Genomic DNA, 18,530 nt, shown 5'->3' with positions numbered 1-18,530 from the left:
CACAATATAATTTTTTAACCGCCCTTATATAGGTTTGCTAATGATCCTTATTTTAAAAAATCTATTAAAATTGTTGTTAACAGAGAAAATTTAAATTTCAATTACTGTGATATGTGTTTTTTCTTCTTCTTTTTTTCTTCTATTACTTTTTACTCTGTGACGTGTTCCGGAGAGAGACTGGAGCGCAGTGGACGAGAACAGCGAGGGACAGACAGGCATGGAAGAAATTACGAACACTATGTAAACTGTGTATAGTTGTGTATTGTTTATATAGTTATTTTTGTGTGTATCAGTTTGGTTAGTTTGATTCCGTGTATAGTTGGTATAGTTCATGTATTTAGTTAGTATAATTTTTGTGTTCAGTTGTTTGGGTTTGTGTGTTTTAGTTTGAATAGTTTGACTCCGTGTATAGTTGGTATAGTTCATGTATTTAGTTAGTATAATTTTTGTGTTCAATTGTTTGGGTTTGTGTGTTTTAGTTTGAATAGTTTGACTCCGTGTATAGTGGTATAGTTCATGTATTTAGTTAGTATAATTTTTGTGTTCAATTGTATGGGTTTGTGTGTTTTAGTTTGAATAGTTTGACTCCGTGTATAGTGGTATAGTTCATGTATTTAGTTAGTATAATTTTTGTGTTCAATTGTATGGGTTTGTGTGTTTTAGTTTGGATAGTTTGAGTCCGTGTATAGTGGTATAGTTCATGTATTTAGTTAGTATAATTTTTGTGTTCAATTGTATCATTTTTGTGCGTTTAGTTTAGATAGTTTGTGTGTTTAGGCTGTACAATTTATGTGTGCAATTGGTATAGGTTTTTGTGTATTTAGTTTGTGTGTGAGTTAAGACTATGTATGTGTTCAGTTTGTGTAATTTTTTTCTTTTTTTTTGTTTTTATCGTGTGTTTAGTGTGGATAGTTGTGTTCAGATTATAATTTATGTGTTTAGTTTGCATATTTTTTGTGGATGTTTAATTTGCATAATTTATGTGTTTAGTCTGTATAGTTTTTCGTGTTTAGTTGGTATAATTTGTTCATGTGTTTAGTTTGTAAGTGTATAGTGTAAGCTCTCTTGGACTGGCTCCCCAAGTGTAGTAGACCTTCAGCTCACCCTTTACTCCCCTTTAGGAGGCCGTTGCCCTTATGGGATTTCAGGCTTTTCGTATTTCGTATTCATTAAAATGTCTTAAGATTAACTTATGTGGAATGCCCCCTGAGCACGAGTATTTAACTTACTTTTTCTGGGAGTGCTAAAAAGTTCTTATATAAAAAAATCAATATGTATCTTTGTTCTGGCAATAAAGTATTATTATTATTATTATTATTATTATTATTATTATTATTATTATTACATTAAATTGTACTATACAAAATTTCTTCAATCTCTCACATTATGTGTGTCGACCTCGTTGGCGAGTTGGTATAGCGCTGGCCTTCTAAGCCCAAGATTGCGGGTTCGATCCCGGGCCAGGTCGATGGCATTTAAGTGTGCTTAAATGCGACAGGCTGATGTCAGTAAATTTACTGGCATGTAAAAGAACTCCTGCGAGACAAAATTCCGGCACATCCGGCGACGCTGATATAACCTCTGCAGTTGCGAGCGTCGTTAAATAAAACATAACATTTCTCACATTATGTGGGTGAGTGAGAAAAGTGCGTTAACTCCATAAAAGATGTTTTAGAGAAAAATTATTTTTAAAGTTTAAATGGTTCCCCGAAATCCCCATTTGTGTCCTTTTACTTTGTGATCCTCTTCTAGTGTTTGCTTAGAGTTATTGTTAACCTTTCTTAAAAATGTCTGAAAGACATTGAAAAAATTATGTTTTATTTAACGACGCTCGCAACTGCCGAAGTTATATCAGCGTCGCCGATGTGCCGGAATTTTGTCCAGCAGGAGTTCTTTTACATGCCAGTAAATCTAAGCACAATTAAATGCCAGCGACCTGATCGAACCCGCAACTTCGGGCATAGATGGCCAGCATGCTATTGACTGCACCACGTAGGCCGATAAAGATAATTTTAATTTAAGAATGTAAATGAATTTAAATGTAAAAAGATGCTGTGAAAAATTGGTAGTTAACGTACTTTTCCCACCCACCCTCCCACAATTTTATTGGGCATTAGTTCCTCACGTTTAAAAAAATAGTCTCGTAACTGCTATAAATTATTGTTTGTATTTGTGGGCGCAATTTCACACCGCTCAGCTAGATGTCAGCTCCCCGAGATTTCGCACTCTCGTCGATGCTGCTAGCTTACAGCTGTCCGGTATCATCACAGTCTAGTATATACAGTCACGAAGCTCAATACGTAGTAAATATGCATCCATAGATAGTTGCTAACCACTAGGATCGCTAATATCGCCTCATTACAGACAATGCGAAATAGTACCGGCACAGTCTATTGCTCCTAGCATCCTCACAACTCAAGTTTCGTGACTATACTAGACTGTGGTATCATTATAGTAAGATATTTGTTCATATCAGAAACGGCTCAAGTTACTTGGTAACTTGAGGTAAATCATCATCATCATCCTTCACGAATTAGGCCTCTGTAGACCTGTTTCGGCCCCATCTAGCAGTCTTTTAAAAGGTCTTCCTGGTCAACGATGTCCTCTAGGTTTATACTGCATCATAATTGTTGGGATTCTTGAATTTTCCATTCTTCTTACATGATTTAGCCAATTTAATTTGTATCTGTTGATTTTTTCTTCTACTGACTCTACTTCTAATTGTTCTAAAATTTCTTCATTCCTTTTTCGGTCTAAAAGAGTATATCCTGCTGTCCTCCTGAAAAATTTCATTTCCGTTGCTTTGATTCTGTTCATGTCTTTTTTCTTTAATGTCCAAATCTCGCTTCCGTATAAAAGGGAGGGTTATGCTGGTGTATTATATATTTTTATTCTTGGAGATTTTTGTACTAATTTAGCTTTTAATCTATTGTTTATTATTCCTAGAATTTGTGTAAATTTGGTAATTTTCTTGTTCACATCTTTTTCATTTTGATAAGATATTTCACAACCCAGATAATTCAAATTGTTTACTTGTTCGAGGCATTGGTTATTGTGTATTATTTTACTTCTGACTGGGTCTTGTCCTAAAAATGCCATTACTTTTGATTTTTGTGCTGAAATTTCCATCCCAAAATCTTGTAATATTTTATTTAATGTATATAATCCTCTTTGTAAATTATCCTCTGAATTGGAAATTATGACTTGATCATCGGCATAGATTAAGGTATTTAATGTTAGAGCACTGATTATTTTGATTCCTGATGTGTAGATTAAGGTAAATGTAATATAAAATTCATTAAACAAGAACCCGCAAACAGTTAAAAGTTTTCCTCAATCAGTTGGTTTTAAAAATCATTTGCCAATTGTAGTTGGTCATTTAACGATGCTGCAACAGCTACTATGTTTCTCTAGCGTGATGGTGATTGTTGATTGCTAGAGATGGCCGATATTTCACAAACCGATATTTTGTCACAGGTATTTTTTGTCACAGATAAACCTGTGATTGATCACGCGAAATATCTATGACAAAATATCGCTATCGAAATCTGCTCCGTATTCTGTACTCTGTGACTGATATTTTCTCCTCTACGTCGTAGGTTTGCGCGTGCGCATGATACAATAACAGCAATCTGGCGGTAGTTTCTCCATCTTATTATAAATGATGTAGTTATTACACGATTTAAATAATAACACCATTGGTTACCAGTACTTAATCTTGTGTAAAATCCTGTCTGAACAACTGTTTTGTTTTGTAATTATTTTCCAATGTTTTTTCCGAATACTTATGTTTAATTAATTTTTATTCTATGACTCAATATCATAATGTTAATGTACGACTTAAAATAATTTATCCATTATATTACATACAATAAAAAGGATCAATTTTTAAAACGATTAGGATAATCATATAACCTCAATTTCTCCATACCCAACTACATTTAAAAATGATCAACTGGTTCAATATCTATAACCTCTTGGCACATGAGGTTAACTTTTGACATGTTACTGTTCAGTTAGGTCAGGTATGCTCAAAATTGTAAAAGCGCCGATTACACGGATGATGCTGCACTGCATAACATGCACAGTGTACGGGCTGGGCTCCGCAACTACTTTGCAGCACCGCCCGTGTCATGGCTCTCATACTCTAACAAATACGGATAATACACTGAATTTGAAAAAGGAAGGAGTATACACTGTAATATTCAGTTATTACATTATTATTTTATTATGTTTAATACAGTTATGATATTATATCTTATGTAGTGTTATTTTCATATTCCATCATACATTGCGGTCTGTTCAACATGTGCATTCTTTTCTGCAAGTAATCGGAAATCTTTTTCCAACGAATTTACTGCAATGTGCACCTGGGTCAAAAGATGCTCATCTGTTGATAGGGATCTATGTTTCGATTTAGCAACCTTCATTCTCGAAAATAATTGTTCGCACACATATGTCGAGGCGAAGGTAGCTAACATAGTGGCAGCGAATAAGCTGATTTCGGGATATTTCCTTTTGTTCATTTTTTTAACACTTCTATTCTTGTCAAGTCATATTCTCTGCATTTCTGAATTCTACGTCACATTGCAAATCAATTAACTCATCCTGGAACTGCACTCTCACGGATTGTACATTTACTATGAAGGGATTAACGAAAAGGTTAATATCACTCTCCATACATCTAAAACTACTAAATCTATGTTTTGCGAATTCACATTTGAGCTGTTCCAGCACGGAGATATAATTAACTATATTTTATTCAGGCACTAATTGTTCGACTTTCTTCAATGTTTGACCTTTTATGAAGTGCTTTCAGTTCTTGAAACTGTAGTGCACGTTGCATCCCTGACAAAATTATTTTATCATAACATGTATTTCTTTTGGAATAAAATCAAACAATAATAGTAATAATAGTAACAATTACAATAATAATAATAATAATAATAATAATAATAATAATAACGTTGGTATATGAATACATATTACAGAAAACAGCTTCCCTGTTACTTCGACATGTTCTGGGTGACAGAGCGTATAATGTCGTTTTATGTTGCTCAGTAGTATTCCTGACAGTACCTTATAACATAGTAAATAGTTCACGTTTTCACTGAACGCACAACAAAAATAGTTTTCCTCCCACACTATACGGAATGATCATTTGCTTACAGAAGGTTTTGACTGTGTCATTGACCCGCACTGTTAGTACGTTTACTAAGTACTTGAACTGCCTTCCGCAGTCATCCGTCGAGCTTCGAACGAGGAACAGCACGCTCTACATTGGAAGGTTGTGATTACAGAACGTAATCGCGAGTCAGAGAATGAGCATACCTGAGTTAGATATTTATTTGTTAATGGTACATGTACATAATTTCTTTGTTGGATTTTCCCATATAAATTACTGATGAGTGGTGTGTATAGAGAAATCGTATTCACATTTCACTGCTCTTCAATATTTCCTGCTAATTTTTATCGGTGTGACAAAATATCGGTGTAATTCATGCTACTTATCGATATAAAATATCGATGTGAGCAAATCACCGATAAAAGTCACAGATATTTAATTGTTACAGTCACAGTTGTCACAGATATTTGAAAATATCGTTTAAGCTCATCTGTATTGATTGCGAGATGAGGTCAAGAATTTGTAGTGTGATTATCAGATGTTAATCTTACATTGGAGGAAACCTTAGGAAAACTCAGCTAGATTATCAGTCCAAGCGGAGAACGAACCGACGCCCAAGCGTCGCTTCGGATCAGCAGGCAAATGCACCTACCACCTGAGCTACTCCAGTAATTTCAAGCACTTTCGTCAGTCCCCTTCTAGCTGCAATCCTGGATCGTCATAACATCTCATTTGTTGGGATTATGTACGAGTATTGCAGCTAAACATAGAACTAGTTGCACAGGTTTTTGTTTTTTAACCACATAAGCAGAATTTCAGCTCCCCATTACAGGAAAAGTAAGATAATTGCCAACTGTCACGCTTTTTTCTTTTGTTTCATAGCGACATCTCATTTTCATTGTTTAAGCTCTCTAGCTTTTGTTCTTGTGTTTTCTTAGCAACCTCTTCTTCCAATTGCTTAGAATCCAGTGCTTTCTCTCTTATATCCGTCTCCATGAAAACTCGTGTCTCCGCGTTCAATTGTTAGGAACCGACTGGAGGCCGCGATAACACGTGAGGTGTTTAAGTTGAGCTTCACAAGGTGATTCCTAAAATATGCGCTGAAGGAAGAGATCGATCATTCCCTGCTGCTTGGGAGTGGCCGGATTCGCATCCCGGGAGGGGCGCTGCACGCATTGATAAGAAACATCAACGATTGTCACTATGCGGGCTGTGTAAACGCCCATACGGGGAACTGTCAAGCTAAACGAGTGTAGAGAATTACGGGAGTAACGTTGTAGGTATAGTTGCCTAACTCCTCAACTGGCACACAACACCGTTCTTGCAATAAATTATACACTCAAACATATAGTAATGGAAGCGTTAATTTTTTTTTCCGGAACTGGTAATGTCAACAAAAACTACAACAAGAAAATCGTTTGTTTACTTCAGGAAGTGGTTGAGAGGAAGAAGCATAATTGGACAAAGTTACGCAATAATATACCAATCGACAATTTGAAAAGAGAATGAAATATTTGCACAGATCTCTTGATGGCAGGCTAATTTAACTCGGAAAAAATTAAGAATGCAATATCTTAATTTTGCTGCTTTTTTTATAGGCTTGCCTATAGACACAGAATAACACACAATTTACAATAATGGTTGTACATGAATGGGCACATAAAAATATATAGATAAAAATTTAAGATAAAAATACAGATTTTCAATCACAAATATATAATTAAACAATTATGTGGAGTGTTTACCATATAGGTGATTTTTTAAGATGGCGACTGAGTATTTAATTATGTTTGGGATAATTTCATCTTGAATATCTTTGCCTAGTTTATAATTCCCTTTCCACGTTACAAAAGATTTAGGGACTGTTCCTCGGGACCCCAACAGCAGGCCTGTCACTGTGATACTCTGGACGTTGCATTTGTTACGGAAGTAAGGTATTGTTGACTCGTATATTTCTTTCTTCTCTTTATCAACATCCATAGGTTGTGCTTTCGATTGTTCAAAGCGTATTGTAGGGTCGATGATCACTGCTACAGAATTTTTTCCTATTGATGGCGATGATGTCAATCCTCTGTACGCTATATTGATCAGCTAAACAATGAACTTCTTCGTAAACTTCCAAACATTTGTTTCGGAGATCAGTAGCAAAAAAAGGGAACGAATGATGTTATGTCATTTTATTCTTAAGATTTCTCCCTGAGGACACCTCCCAAGCACATGAGGCAGGGATTCAAACTCACTACAGTGTCTGCAGTGGGATGTGCCTGTGGAACGTCCTGGAAGAGCTCGAACTGGCGCTATCATGGCTAACATTTTTATCATCTCTCTCCACTCTGAACTCGAAAGACCTTGCTTTTTAATAATCCAAGCATTAGCAGATGGTACTTTTGAAAATAATTCAAATTCGTTTATTATATAAAATTTATTTATTTATTTTGCTTTGAAATATTAATTCAACTGCTGGTCTCTTATTCAAAATCGGCTAGCCCTTTTTTGGTATTATTTGTGCTGTTTTTTTAATAATAGTATGAATGTTATAATACTTCTTGCATAAAATGTTTTATAAAAAAACAGATTTATTTCAATGGCGAATATCTCGAAACAGGTTTTTGGCACTTGGTCTCTTATTGGGTAACTCCGTCCATTTCGTCAGAAAGCGGATAAGTAAGTACTTTATAAACAAACATTTCAGTGGTTCTGCATTAAGTGCTATTCCCGTGCTCTAATGTAGACAGAGTGTTTGGGTTCGGGTACATCCACTTCTCACAACAAATAAAACTTTTATTTCTGATTGGCAAGTAGAATTTTGACATTCTGTACTTTCCAATGAACTGTTAAACGTCTTAAGAAAATCAATTATATTCACATTATTTTGGTGGAGTAAATAAAAACCACAGGGTTGTTTGAAGAAAGTAGCCTCTGAGAGTCCACAGTATACTCTCAATAATGAATTTTCGAAAGAGCGTCGACTATCATATTGGCGAGAAGTGTTGAAATCTCGGTTCAACTGAAATTTATGGTTGGCTAGATTTTCTCAAGACACTTTTATTTTCTCTTTCTGTCATTCCACTATCGTCGACGTTGTCCTCCTCCACCTTATCATCATCATCATTATCATCATAATTATCATCATCATCTTCTTCTTTTTCTTCAAGAATAAACTTCTTCCACCACTTCCTCTGCTCCCGCGCCTTTCTGTATGTAATTGATTTAATTTTCGGTGTAATATAATTGTCTACCGGCCAGTTTGAAGGTATCTCATTAATGTATAGAGTATTTAAAAAGGAATTATTTCCGATTAATCGGTCGTACTAGGATTCAAGTGATTATCCAATTCTAAACAAGAAACTTTGTGCTAATAGACCCTGAGATCAGTTCCATTTAATATAATATTAAAGGAAAACTAAGCACTATTATTTATTTATTTGTTCATTTATTTATTTGTTTATTCCTTTATTTTCTTATTTATTTATTTATTTAGCCTGGTAAATATAAGACCATCAGGCCTTCTCTTTCCCTCTACGAGGGGATTACAACTACATTATTAAGAATACAATCACAATTATAATTACAATTAATATTAAATTTACAAATACAATAAAAATCAAAGTACTAAAAGATTAGCTGATTAATAAAGGCTAGACAGTTTATTGTAGAATTTAAGACGAAAGAATTTTTATTTTATTTATTAAGTAAAAATTAAATCTACTCTACGCAGTAAGAAAATGCTTAATAAGTTTGTTTTTGAAGACTGCTAAATTCATACAGTCTCTGATGTCACTGGGTAGGGTATTCCACAAGCGCGATAGCGAGATTGTATATGATGATGAATACGATGATGTCTTGTGTGTTTGTATGGCTAGTATACGGCTATTTTGCGTGCGTGTGAAGAGATTATAGTATGATGACAGGTAACTGAAACGGTAGGCAAGGTAGGTAGGTGTAGAGGTGTGAAGGACTTGGAAAAAGAGATCAAGGGAATGAAAATTTCTACGTTCGTTAAGCCGTAGCCAGTTTAGAGTTTGGAATAGCTAATGTGGTCAGCGCGGCGGACATCGCAGACGAAGCGAACACGACAATTATGAACACGTTGTAATCTTTGCGACTGGTTGACATTGAGGTCAGTCAGTAGAAAATCATAATAATCAAAGTGGGACATTACTAGTGTTTCCATTAGTATTTCTGAGTGATAGCGGGAGAAATTTTCGAATGCTATTTAAGGGAATTAGTATGGAAATCACTTTTTTTTTTTTTATAATATGAGTTACTTGGTTATTCCAGTTTAAATGCGTATCGAAGCAAACTCCAAGGTTTTTAACACAGGAAGCAAAAGGGATTATTATGTCATTTATTTTGACTGGAAGAGCTGGAGTAATGTTGCATAATAGACATTGATATCCCACTAGGATTGCTTGTGATTTTCTTGCATTGAGAGTCAAACCAAACTAAATGTGTGTACTACAAATATCTTGGAGCAACAGTAACAAATATAAATGATACTCGGGAGAAAATTAAACACAGAATAAATATGGGAAATGCCTGTTATTATTCGGTTGAGAAGCTTTTATCATCCAGTATGCTGTCAAAAAATCTGGAAGTTAGAATTTATAAAACAGTTATATTACCGGTTGTTCTTTATGGTTGTAAAACTTGGACTCTCACTTTGAGAGAGGAACATAGGTTAAGGGTGTTTGAGAATAAGGAGCTTAGGAAAATATTTGGGGCTAAGAGCGATGAAGTTACAGGAGAATGGAGAAAGTTACACAACACAGAACTGCACGCATTGTATTCTTCATCTGACATAATTAGGAACATTAAATCCAGACGTTGGAGATGGACAGGGAATGTAGCACGTATGAACGAATTCAGAAATGCATATAGAGTGTTAGTTGGGAGGCCGGAGGGAAAAAGACCTTTGGGAAGGCCGAGACGTAGGTGGGAAGATAATATTAAAATGGATATGAGAGAGGTGGGATATGATGATAGAGAATGGATTAATCTTGCTCAGGATAGGGACCAATGGCGGGCTTATGTGAGGGCTGCAATGAACCTCCGGGTTCCTTAGAAGCCAGTAAGTAAGTACTAAATTTGTTCACCAGGCAGCGAAACTTGTTGTCCGATGAAACAGGTTTGCTGTTACTTTACTGTAGGTACTTGCGCATGTGTAGTTATTGTCAGCGGTGGAGAGGGCTAGGCAGAGAGCACAGATTTCCACATAATGACATCAAGCGTAGAATGAATGTAGTAATTTATAATAATGTAGGGAAGTCCGTAGGCAAATTAATTAACCATTTTAGTTTGGACGTACAGACTTAAATACAAGAATTATTCAAGCAAGGCAGTAAACTAGTGATTCAGAAAATTGAAAAATACGAGTTGCGTGATTCATATTCATTGTTTGTAAATTTAAATGAATTATTCAACCCAGCAATGTACAGATAAATGTTGATAATTTTAATGCACTCACAGAAACTGTTAAAACAGTGAGTTAGTTCAAAGATATAAAATGTACTGATTGCAGTGTAGCTTTTCTTGCTATGAAAGAAATACAGTAGTTTTGAAACAATCATCCAACACTTCCAATGTTAAAGTTGACTTGAGTGAAGCATTACGAGCCCTCATATTGAATTACCCTAAATTTACACCTACTGTGTCGAAATGTGCCTGGGTTCCTTTTGCATCTGATATATGAAATTTTTATTGTCATCTTTTGGCTCTTAATGCATAATATAGTGTAATTTTTTCACGTAAAAATCGTTTTCCAATCTATATGAAATTATTGCAATTACCTTACAACTAATTAGCGATAAACCGCGAAATATGATATTTTTATCACGATTTTTTCGAAGTTAATACGGAATTCTGTGGTCTGTAGCCCATGATCTGAGTTACTCGTCGAAGTCCATAAAACTTCGTAAAATAACCAATTAAAAATTACTCTTAAAGCAACAATAAGATTTTGATTAATTCCATCACGACATTATATTCTGTGAAATAAATTATTACCAAATCTACATTACGTAGTTCAACTAGGAACGATCCACGCCGCATTCTATTGTACACAGTAGAGGGATTATAGAACACAGTTAACCTGAAACCACTTGCCTCTCTCCCCTCGGGCAACAAGTTTCGCTCCCTGTTGATTATACTATTTGATCAACATTAAGAGCTGGTTTGTTTGCATAAATCGTATTATTCATTAGCTTTAACACCGTATTAGGAATGTTAATAGAGTGGTCATATATAGTCAACTCCGGATATAGTGAACCTCTGCGGACTTGCATATTTCGTTCACTATATCCGAGGTTCACTAAATCCGAAGTGTCTCTCCCCTACCCTTAAATGACGAAATGAATGAAATTGTGAACAAGAAAATAAAATACTATACAGCAATTAAAATATTTTACTTCTGTGGAATGGATTATACTGTTACTCACAGTTGATTTACTTAAATAGACCCACTTCCGCTTGCGAAAGGTCACGTTTAATGTAACTTGTAATATTCGCCTTATCTTCCAAAGAAAACATTTTACGATTCGACATTATTATACAGTACACTAGAAACAGACTGAATCAGGTAGAAATTACAATCACTGTTATGGTGTGACTGCGTACTCAGCCTTGGAATTTCCAGAGTCACTTAATGTAAACTGGATGGGAGTTGATGGAGTTTGAATCTTACTTTCATTTATGCTCTGGACATAAAGTCCGTCCTCTTTTAATGAAAGAAGAAAATTTCATTTTCCGTTTTTTCGATTCTGTCATAATGGAAATGTTTCTGAGAAAAAAAAAGGCAACTCTTTGACGGTGAAGGATTAGAAATAACAGTAGGGTAGTGAGCCTGAGAAAAAAAGGCGACCCTTTGACGGTGAAGGATTAGAAATAACAGTAGGGTAGTGTGCCTGAGAACAAAAGCGACCCTTTGACGGTGGAGAATTAGGAATAACAGTAGAGTAGTGTGCCTGAGAACAGACGGTGGAGTGAGGCAAGGTCGTCACGCGTTGTTTGAATTTACGGTACAGCTCATTGTGTAGGAATCACTAATCCTACCTTTGTCCTTTGACTAAAGGAGTAAGAAACTTAGAATGTTGTTCTCAACACATTCTTTCAATTTCATACAAGAAGGTCTTACTTCAAATAAGAATTTCTCAGGATACAACTCTTTTAACTTCAATTTTTAAGGTTCACTATAACCGAAGTGAGGTTCACTATAAACGGAAATATTAATGTACTTTTTAATGTATGGGTCGGGACCAACGATTTAGGTTCACTATAACAGAGTTCACTATATCTAGAGTTGACTGTAGTTTATTTGAGATAACGCTGCAAATAGTTGAGGGATCTAAATAACAATTTATTTATCACCGTTGGAGAATATCAGAGATTGTGAACGTTGATGGAACGAAAATACGCTTTTTAACAACCATTAAGCTATCTTGACCATCGTTTATATAGTGGAATCGGCGATTGCCTTTCGATTTACTTTATATTTATGAATACTAGTACTTATTTTAAATTCACCTTATGTTGTTCCTAAAGTTATTTTGGGATTCTTCGACAAAAAGCATTCTATGCAGCTAAATATTTCCTGCATAAATATCATCCAGACGTTCCTTCATAATCCATAATCATCAATCCCGCCGCTGCAGTTGCACTGGGAAACTAATGCGACCCACATCTTCCCCAGGAGACCAAATCCATTAGTTCCATATGGCGAAGCAAGTAATTTTAAGATTATCCTTGAGCTCTGTACAGACGCCCAAGTATTCGGTTATATTATATGACACTATAACATAAAATGAAATTTCTGGTCACCGGTGTATGACATTATTAAATAAAACAATTCATTTTAAAGTAGTATTATTTGTGAAATAGGAGAACATATTAATTGGAATCGCGCTAAACGGGCTGGCACCGCCTGGAATGTCCTTCAAGCCGATTACCTTGTGCGGTGGCAATAAGGAAATTAGTACATCGATTGATATCAATGTATAAAGACGCACAGGCGACTCTGGTGGTGGAAAGAGGAAACTCACAGCTCGTGAAATTAGGCATGTTAAAGATGATAGACCACTTTATGAAGCCGCTTCATCAACCAAATTAGTTGAGATGTATGAAGTTACATTCGCTGCTCGACGTTCTGAACCTTACGTCAGATACGTGAACATTTGCCTTCCCAAGGCTTTTTTTTTCTGTATGAACCATGTCCAAAGACGCTAAGTGCAACGATTTCAGCGGTTATCTGTTCGATCACTGTAGGAATCCCATGAATTTTGGCGCAGTGAAATAAAAAACACAAATATTCGCTGCTCCTTTTCTACCGGTGAAAAGGAATCCATATTTTATAATAAATAATAACAGAGGGAACGACACTATTCCGAGAAAGAACCGTTCTGTCATAAATTGCAAATAGACTAGCTGAGATTTGAATTCAGAACTTTACCGTGAGATATCAAAGCAAGGATGATAATATGAATTCTTGTCTTTCTCATTTCAGAAACTGCATACTTACACACCAGGTAGCTGTGTCGTCGTTACAATAGAGCAGGCAGGCGTCGAACCATGTCCTCACGCACACAAATCCGCCACGCAGGGCGTTGACGTCACAGGGGTCGAAATCAACAGAGGAGTTGAGGGAGAGAACCATAGTGACGGGAAGGGTGAACCAAGAGCCGGGAAATCGTGTGGACATGGCAGTAGAATGAACACTATGGTTGCCTTGACAACCGTCAGCTTTGTGCCCAACGATGTAAGTATTCAGATTATTAAAAATATTGGTTTACATACGAGGAAAGAAAATACTAGGAAGTTAGTAAGATGACAATAGAATGTCATGAGGAAGTAAACATAAATGGAAAAATAGAGAATAAAAAAAAATAAAATATACAAACAAAAACAAACATGAAACGGAAGCGAGTTATAAATTGCTACACATAAAAATAAGAACTATAGAAAGAGGTAGTAAGAAATACAGACTTCGGACAGGAAAAAATGAAGTAGGTAATTGAAAATTAAAGGGATGAGTAAGAGAGGAAATAAGAGGAAAAACAGGATAACGGGAGAAAGAAAAATGCGTGAACGGGTCTGTGGATTGACGGCTGCATGGAAGAACGGCTAGAAGGGTAGAAGATGCACCGGCGGATGTGTTGCTCGACGGCCGCATTGAAGGATGGATATTTGGAGGAATAGATGTGTGAATGAATGAGCGAATGATTAAAGGGATGGTTATTTAACGACGGTGTATCAACTACTAGGTTATTTAGCGTCGATGAGATTGGTGATAGCGAGTTGGTATTTGGCGAGATGAGGCCGAGGATTCGCCATAGATTACCTGGCATACACCTTATGGTTGGAAAAAACCTCGGAAAACCCCAACCAGGTAATCAGCCCAAGCGGGGATCAAACCCGCGCCCGAGCGTAACTTCAGACCGGCAGGCAAGCGCCTTAACCGACTGAGCTACGCCGGTGGATGTTTGGATGAGTGAATGGGTGTATAGAGAAATGAACGCATAGACAGATGGTAAAAAAAATAGGCAGATGAAGGAAAAATGATTAAATGAATAAATAAATAGAAGGGTGAATGAATGGCTGTATAGAGAGATGAATATATGGGTGGACAAAAGCGGAGGTAGATAAGTTAGTTAATATGTAGATAGAGGAATAGATTTATTGATGGTTGGATGGTTGGATGCATGGATGTGATCAGAGATGAAAGGATGGTTGGATAAAGCAAGAGGTGGAGGAATGAATAAATGGATTAATGTGTTCAGATATGAATGGTGGGATGACTGAATGGGTGGGTGACGAAAGCGGTGGGTGGATGAACACGTAGGTGGAGGAATGAATGAAATTTTTTTATGGTTCAATGGGTAGTGGATGAAGCACGAGGTGTATGAGTAAACCTACATGATGGATGATAACCTTTGCACCAAAATTTAAGAGGTGATTCTACATGTTTTTGTATATAGGTTATTTTACGACGCTGTATCAACATATCTGGTTATTTAGCGTCTGAATGAAATGAAGGTGAAAATATCGGTAAAATGAGTCCGGGGTCCAGCACCGATAGTTACCCAGCATTTGCTCATATTGGGTTGAGGGAAAATCCAGGAAAAAACCTCAACCAGGTAACTTGCCCCGAACCCGGGATTCGAACCCGGGCCACTTGGTTTCGCGGCCAGACGCGCTAACGTTACTCCACAGGTGTGGAATTTTACATGTTAAATATAACAAAACTTTTATTGCATTTTTCTTTCGATGAAGCACTGTTAAACAGAAAAAAAAGTCTTTGCCCAATGTTTGCAGCGCTCTATTTCTGTAATGACCCGAGAGAAATGACTGATTACTATACAAGCAGATAGGTAAAAATAATCTGAACCGTTAATGTCTTGAATATTTTTCTGCAAATAAAACCGTTTAGTCATGAATTTAAATTGACTGATACCGAGAATCGTTGAAATAAATCTTGCAACGTAGCGCATGTTACCAACTGAGTATATCAGAAGGGAGGGGAAGGTAAGGAGTGGAGGCCATGCTTGCTTAGAGTTATTGCTGCAACCGTGATGTTGCGAAATGCTTCATAGAAACATAACGATTTCCTCTAAAACGGCGAATGTAGGAAAAAAATTTATTTAGATTTTTCAAATCTCTCTCAGTAGCGGTACACTATAACTAATATAAAAGTTGATGACAAATAAATCTTATCTAAATCTCTCCTCATGATCTATTACCAGTTTCACTTTGGTGCAGAGATTACCGTCCATCCTGTATACGTATAGAATGAATGAATAAATTAATGAATGAAATGAATGAATAAATAAATTAATATGTAGATAATTTTCTATTCCACAGATAATACCTTTATGATGATTAATACTATTTTTATTCTTCTAGCAGAATTAATAAAAATATTGTTCTGATAATTGTTCATATTATAATTCGTGATATGTACATAATAATTGTTGTTGGTAATAATAGTGCAATTTCTACATCAAAGATTAGGAAGATTACTGCAATTAAGAAAAGCGTAGTGAGAATGGTAATCGAGCTCAACAGTATAACTACAGATCTCATTTTAATAATTAAAAAATGGCTGGATGAATAGATGACAGAATTAATGGATTGAGGTAAGTTGAAAGGGAGATGGAAATGAATGGATACAGGAATGCACGGATTGATGAATGGGAACAGATAGGTAGGTTGAAGGAGTAGATAGATGGATGGGTAAGTAGGGCCTATATTGATTGTAGATAGGAAAGAAAATAATAAAGAATAGTCGAAAAGAGAGATTAAAAGGAGCAACGGCATGAAGACAAAAATGAAAAACTAACAAATAAAAATAAAAATAAATCAAAAGATAATACATTAATGGGGAAGGATTGAAAAAAGCGGGGAAACAAAATAGGGTCATGAGCAACATCCCAACAAACGTGAGAACAGATAAAGTGTAAAACTGAGAAGTGTAAGTGTACAAATACATATTATAGTATATATACTGTACATAATGATAATGATGATGAGCACGATAATGATGTTAATGCTATTTGTTAAACACCCTGTCGCCTCCTCTTGGCTCTGTATCTTTTTGCTGCAAAGTTTCTCTGGATGCAAATTATTTAATTAATTTCATGCAAATGGTTCGACGAAGACAGCGGCGGCGGCAGGGGCGGCGTCGACGGCGGCGGAGACGTTGCTCTCCGCGCATGAGCTGTGACGTCACAGGAGCAGCAGCTCGCAGCTGCGGGTGGCGATAGTCGTGAGGTGGTAGCTGGGACGCCCGGACCTCGTACCGCAACGCTGCTAGTGAAAACAGGTAACCAGCAGCAGTTCGAACCACTACTTCAGAATTTCCTGTAAGAGTCAATAACTTGTTTTCACACAATTTGCTTGTAAATATTTAATATAGGCTTGATGAACGTTGAGCAGTTGCCGCTCCAGAGCTATGTGGAGGCAAATAACAATCTGTTGATTGGAAAGGGGGTGAGAGATCTAACCAGATGTTAATTTCCAATAAAGCAGTCGATATTTGCACCGAAATAGAGAAACAAATATCTGCCGAGTTGGGAAGACGAGCTGATCTTTATTCGCAGCTTACACAGTTTTGTTTCGTTATACTTTTAGCCCAATGAGCAGTAATATAATTTACTAGTCTCTGCGGTGAAGGAAAACAGGCCTTTCGAGATGTAAAGTATTTTAGCGATTGCCATGTTGAGTCAAAAGATAATGTAAGAATGCTAAGATACATTTATGTTAGATTTCATAGCATGTAAAAAGAATACACATTTGAGGTGTAAGCTATAGGAAAATTTTTTGTTAAGATATTGAAAAAGGAAAACATAGTTTCTTTGGGATTTTCTATAGCACTCGACACTGAAGGCTTTTGACGAAAAAAAGTGGAAAAAAGATCTAATTTTCAGAGGGAAGATAGTTTGAATGTGAAGAAATCATATAGGATGTCTGTTGACTTGAAAACAGAGAAAATGGGTAAAAATCTGATATAATTGATCGGTGTAGACTACCTAAAAGTGATTATTTAACATGTGAAATAAAGAGGTAGAACACCTCAAAATCAACGTGAAATTTATATGCAAGGCATACGAAAAGCCTAAATTAACCTAATCTAACCTAACCTGTTACAGTTTCGTATATGTAAGGCATATTAAAGCCTAAACTAACCTAACTTAAGCTATCACAGATTCATATATGCAAGGCATACGAATAGCCTAGCCTAACCTAATATAACCTACCTAACCTAACCTAATCTAACCTAACCTAACCTAATCTAACCTAACCTAACCTAACCTAACCTAACCTAACCTAACCTAACCTAACCTAACCTAACCTAACCTAACCTAACCTGTCACAGATTTCCACACCGTAGAACTTATTTAGAAAAATGCAAGTTGGAAGTTTCAGATTCGCGTGCTATAGAAAATCCTTTCTTTGTCTTGTGAGATATTTGAATAGTTTCTAAGGCAATTTGCAAAAAAAAAAAAAAAAAAAAAAAAAAATTGCCTTTATGATTTGTAACTTATTTAAATAATTTTCATGGCATGACAATATGCAATTTCGGATCTATGAATATTTCAGTACTTAAAAGGAATATGTCTTTCGAATTTCAGATATTTCAATACTTCTATCCTTAATTCCACAACAAAACATTATTCTCCTTGTAAAATTTTTAAATAATTTCTATGGAAGCTTCTAATGAACATATACCGTTCTGAATTGTAAGATATTTGAACAGCATTTGTGTTAACTTACCAAATTCTGAAGTAAGAATATTGTTATACTGTAACAAAATAGTATAAATATGATAATTAACACGTATTCCAGCAAATGACTGAATCTGAATTGAGCCGTGGGATAGCCGTCTTCCTGTTACACACAAATTTCATTAATTAAA

The 18,530-nt window shown here is 35.8% G+C and overlaps 1 protein-coding gene across 7 annotated transcripts in view; it reads left to right on the top strand.

The window, feature by feature from the left end:
• Positions 1–16,806: 16,806 nt before the first annotated feature.
• LOC138715019 (thrombospondin type-1 domain-containing protein 7B-like) overlaps positions 16,807–18,530 on the top strand; it is a 776,776-nt gene continuing 775,052 nt past the window's right edge. For 3 of the 7 annotated variants that reach the window (XM_069847417.1, XM_069847416.1, XM_069847411.1), the window contains exon 1: positions 16,807–16,937. The gene's annotated coding sequence lies outside the window, so the exon portion shown is untranslated. Of the gene's footprint in view, positions 16,978–18,530 lie in introns of all 7 variants that reach the window. The other 4 variants (XM_069847415.1, XM_069847413.1, XM_069847412.1 and 1 more) reach the window with 4 other exon arrangements.

This window comes from Periplaneta americana, chromosome 15 (genome assembly GCF_040183065.1).
Source record: "Periplaneta americana isolate PAMFEO1 chromosome 15, P.americana_PAMFEO1_priV1, whole genome shotgun sequence".
Classification (NCBI taxonomy): Eukaryota; Metazoa; Arthropoda; class Insecta; order Blattodea; family Blattidae; genus Periplaneta; species Periplaneta americana.
Note: the sequence above shows the minus strand (reverse complement) of the source record. Positions and strands in the feature narration are given on the sequence as shown.